The 5,290-nt window shown below is 38.3% G+C and overlaps 1 long non-coding RNA gene across 1 annotated transcript; it reads left to right on the top strand.

Annotated features, from left to right (window-relative positions):
* The first annotated feature begins 3,853 nt into the window (after positions 1 to 3,853).
* Positions 3,854 to 4,166, top strand: LOC141008021 (uncharacterized). Its single transcript, XR_012180046.1, has 3 exons — positions 3,854 to 3,902; positions 3,983 to 4,053; positions 4,133 to 4,166. It is a non-coding gene; the product is annotated as an uncharacterized lncRNA (long non-coding RNA).
* Positions 4,167 to 5,290: the final 1,124 nt, after the last annotated feature.

The following is a 5,290-nucleotide window of genomic DNA, read 5'->3' on the forward strand; positions in this document are numbered from 1 at the left end:
GTAAGAGAAAAGACTCCATTTTAGTTTGATTTACAGAACACATTCACATTTTTCTTTTCTACTAAACATTATGTATCAGAGGAGAACATTGACATTGATTGATAATTACCAGTGATATGGTATAGACTTTTCATCAACTTTGCAATATTAACTTGCGTGGAGTAAGGAATTACACTGGTTATTGTGTCTCTAATCATTAACTTTAATATTACACACTACTGTATATAAATTGTATTTCTTCTTTTTGTCAAAACCGGACACCTGCAAATATGAGCTTCTTTTAGTCTGACTAAATGTTTAAATCCTCTATTTCTATGGCAAATAACAGGGGCCTTTTTTCATCCTCCTAAGGATTCCCATTGAAACATAATGTAATAAAAATTCCAGGACTACAGAATACCATTTCTCATTTTGCATTTTCCAAAATTTCCTTGAAGGTCAAGTCAAACAAATGATATGGTGCTAATGGCCACTATAGTATATCAACATTAATGTAGCGCTTCTGGGTAACCATACGCTTCCCAGCCACAGTGTACGCTGCCATTGGGAAGATGTCAGACAGCTCATTTGGCTCAATCACCTTAACACTTCCTGTGTTTTCGAGTTCAAAGCTTTTTTCAAAACCTCATGCAAGGACTTCAAAATAGGCACGTACTGGAAACTTCTCTGCTCCCTGGCACTGAGTATATACTCAATGGGTTCTACCACAGAAAAATGCTCCTTGAAATACTCTCTTCTTTTGTAGGAGGTGGAAAGAGGACCATTCCTCCTTAGGGCTGATGTAATTGGGTTGCACTCACATAGGTCTGTCACCATTTCTGAGATGACCACATCATCAACCTCACAATTATGTTTCTTTAAGCATGTCTGTAAAATGTCTTTTAAAATAGGACCTGAAGCTGTTGAAGAAATAAAGTGCAGTTCTTCAGCTAACTCATCAATACACCGTTGTGGCACATTGAATATGCTTTCCAATTTAAGCAGCAGGTGGGCTACATGTATTTCTATTAAATTAGGCAATTCTCTCATTTCATCATCTTCAGCAGCTTCACTCACTGCACCCTCAGTATCAACCTCATCCACAGGATCATCCCCTGCATTTGGGGGATTGACATACCTCTTCAAAAGCTCAGGCTTGAAGTCATCAATGGTGTGAGGAGTGTGTTTCCGGTTCCTATGAGAAGCAAATGTTCCATAAATGTTTGTTTTGAAAGGACAATTTTCAAAAACACAACACACAGTTTCCTGTTTCTTTAAATGACGGCCAATATGCTCAAAGTATTCTCTTTCTGTGGAGATAGTGTTTAAGGGGCAACATGGACATTTAAATGACAGTACAGTGGGCACTGTCACTGTCTCACGGGTGTAGTGACTTCTTGACAGGTGGGTTTGCAGGCTGCCCCATGTTTTAAATGAGCAATAGCACTCCCAGTAAAGACAAGGGAGAGATTCTCCACCATGACCATGTCTAAGTCTATAATGCTTTAGCAGATCTGTCTTTCTTGGTGATTCAAATTTGCACATTTTACAGGACCACTTCATTTTTGAAAACTAGCAGTTCTGTTCAAATAACTTAAGGTCAATCAGAAAGCTATGATGCCTACAACTTGCAACTTAATAACAATACATTTGATTGAACTGTTTTTTCAAGATGGAAAACAAAAGAAAATTCACACAAACTACTGCAACGAAATGGGCAGGGAGAAATACACATGCGCTGTAAACAACAACTAAGACATCAATATTCTTGTCGTCAATGTGGATTTTGGTGCTGCAATGGCTGACTAAAACAAACCGAATGAGTGCAGTAACCTACAGCCTAGCCATGAGGCTATTGTTGCTCAAACACTACAAGTTTTAAATTAATTTGAAAGAAACAAAGTTAACCAGTGCCAATCAACATTTGCAACCTAAAAAACAAAACTTAGCAGCCAATACGGTTAGACCTAAGCTATGATGCCTACAACTTGCAACTTAATAACAATACATTTGATTTAACTGTTTTTTTTTTTCAAGATGGAAAACAAAAGAAAATTCACACAAATTACTGCAACGAAATGGGCAGGGAGAAATACACATGCGCTGTTAACAACAGCAACTCAATATTCTCGTCGTCAATGTGGATTTTGGTGCTGCAATGGCTAAACCAACCTAAAAAACAAAACTTAGCAATACGGTTAGACCAAATTACTAGGAGTTACTGCTAGCTTACACAGTAGCACTGCTGACCAAGAAAAATCACCTAGTGTTGTGTAAAACTATTTCTTATACTGACTACTGATTAGCTGCTGTGACTAATATGAGTCAATTTTTACTCACCAAACCGCAAAGTTAGCAGATGTGTGCTGTGCTCACTCGTGTCCTCCACTTCCATCTGGCAATGCCGCATGGTCTGTTCGCGCTCAGTCTTGTACTCAGCTAATTAAGTAACATGGACATGGATTTTTAAGTTGTGCAAACTGAATACACCTACATGTTGAGTTGAGGCAGAAATATCCGTTGAAAATCCATGCATTATTGAGTTAAAACTTTTTTATTTATTTTCAGTTAGACAAACTTATTAAATTAAGTTATCAACTCATTATAATGTATAAACATAACAAACTTATTTTTTTATACAGAAAAAGCTGTTGATTTTGAGCTGTACCTACTAACTCCATGAATCATTTCTTAGAGTGTGGAGGCGGAAGAACAACAGATTTTGCAGCTGCGCACCAGAGACACGGAGAACATCGTCAACAACTGCAGATGTTTTTCACATTATATCCCTAACTCGGATAGATAGAGGGAAAGTTTGAAAATCAACAAAATTTCCCTTTAAGCCTTTAATTTCCTTTCTTTGGATGTGAAGAGGCAAATCAGTTAGGTGTGTACACCAGTTTGTAATGACAACAATTAGTTGATGGTGACGCCGTTCCCATATTAGAGAAGGAGTAGAATAAGCATGTGCTCTTCATGTCTATATCCAGGCATGACACGTGTGTGAAAATATCAAAAGAAATTGTGAAACATATTCCTATCTTGCCACTAGTTCATTCAAAGGATATCTTTGAAAACACGATCTTCTCTAAGATTAGAGTTTACTGCTGTTTGTTTACTGCTGTCGGCACTGTAATCCCAGCAATGTTCCACTGTTAATAAAGACTACTGACTTGAAAGTTTGCAGCCATGTTTTCAACATAACAGATCTATACAGACTGCATTTATATCACTGTATGGTGAAATTAGTTGTTCTGGGCGATGACCAGGCAAACCATGTCTTGACAGTTTTAAACTTGTTTGATCCAAGACAGTATCAGTATAGGAACAAATGAAGTCATGTCATTTTAATATGTGATTCATATGTTTTTGACTATAGAAACTTGTGTTAAACGTTATAAATTAATACATAAAAAGCATATATTTTTAAAACTGTAATGGTAATTTGCATTGGCTGACATATAAGAATCTTATTTAAAAAAAACAAAAAAAGCATAGTTTACATAACATTAACATACAAAAAGCTATATATAATTGTATATATTCATATATAAAAAGTATATGCTTTTTATACTGATATGGTCATTTTAATTGGCTGACATATAACAGTCTTATAAAAAACATGAAGAAATTATAGTTTCCCTTTAAATTAAATACACTTTACACACAAAAATGTATGTATATAAAAAAGCATATGTCTTTATAACTGAGACGTGTGACAGGTCGTCTCCCTCCCTGCCACTATATGGCACTGTGCCAACTTATTGGGCATCCTGATCGAGGGGCGGCACAATGCGCCCTTACATATAGAGGTGCAGACACACCTGTCTCATCCTTTTCCTCCGCTTCTCTCTGGTGGCTGTGGCTTGTCTATCGCGGTGGTTCGGCGTGGCCGTTGCGGGTGTACAATCCTCTTCATTCAGGTAATGCTCTCTGCTAGTCTTCCATTGTTCATGTGTGCGTAACACGGGCACTTTGGTGACGCGATCTCCGCTATTTGTAGCGCAATCGGCTGTGGGGGGACGCATCGCTCCGCCAGAAGCCCTTCCTGGATGCGCTTGCCTGTCCCTTTCAGTAAGTCCACAATTGTCTGCCGTCCCGCGGCTCTGTCACTCAGTTCCCAGCTGATTATTTCTTTGTGTGTCTGATGTAGCTGGGTGATTAAATCGCGGCGCAGGCCGTTGTTCCGTCGCCTCTCTTGGCCTTCACCGTAGCTTTGCGGAGTGGTATGTATGAGTTCATTTTCCAAAAATGTTGGTTTTAATATTTATTTGTGCACTAAATTATATTTTGTGTGCCTTTCTTGTAGAGGCCGTGGTAAATGGTCGGCCAGTATTTAGCCACCTTTCCCGGGATCCACGCTGCTATTTTGGCTCTACTTAAATGTTGGATGTCTTTGGCTCACCGTGACGACGTTCAGTGTGATTATACTTAGCCGTTGTGGCTCCCCCATGAACGTGTCCTGTCTGGAGCTTATTGTTAATTGAGCAGCTTTTTGGCTTGAGCTGCCTGGCTACACAGCGCGTGGTTATTACTCATAAGGCTGCCCACTTCTGAGCCGGTTAAAGGGCATTACACTGCTTTCAGTTTTAAGGAATAATTAGTTCATATTTTGTTATTTAGTGTTTTGTATTTCTGTATTTTGTTTTCATTGTGTTTTGCCACACCAGCTGTGTAGCACCCTATTGCATGTTTTAACTTGTTCTTTTGTGTTTTGGTTAGGTGCTGTGGGCCCGAGGCAGCAGTTTAATCCATGGTGGTGGTCCCCTTCACGAGTGTCCAGTGTGAGTGCAGTGTCACAGGTGTTTTAATTTACAGACCTTTCTACTTCTAACCCTAACCCTCTGCTCCTGTAGGGTGCTAATTTTTATGTGATAATATTATTAGGTGCGTGTGTGTACTTCTGATTATTTTTGCTGATTTACTTGTGTGTTAAAGTGTGCTCTTTAATTTGAAAACCGTCTCTTGCCCTGTGGTATCATTGAACCTGTGTGACCTTATTCATTAAAAGTTAGCTTAGAATTTCCTGGGGGTGAAATTACCCCAAGTGGCGTTGTTGCAACTCTGTAGCTCCCATTTCAACCACGCCACACATGTAATTAAAAAGTACAAACATTATATTGAACATATATGGAATACATGATTTGCCATGCACATTCCTTATAAACAATAAATGTAATGTTTACTTGATTCATATGTAATTCTTATAATCATGTTGTATGAGAAAAATGCAAAAGTGGCCACTTTCATGAGTAAATCATAGTATGAGACATAAGTCTTATAAGACATATAAAACATAAACATTTACTAT

Source organism: Pagrus major, chromosome 14 (genome assembly GCF_040436345.1).
Source record: "Pagrus major chromosome 14, Pma_NU_1.0".
NCBI lineage: Eukaryota > Metazoa > Chordata > Actinopteri > Spariformes > Sparidae > Pagrus > Pagrus major.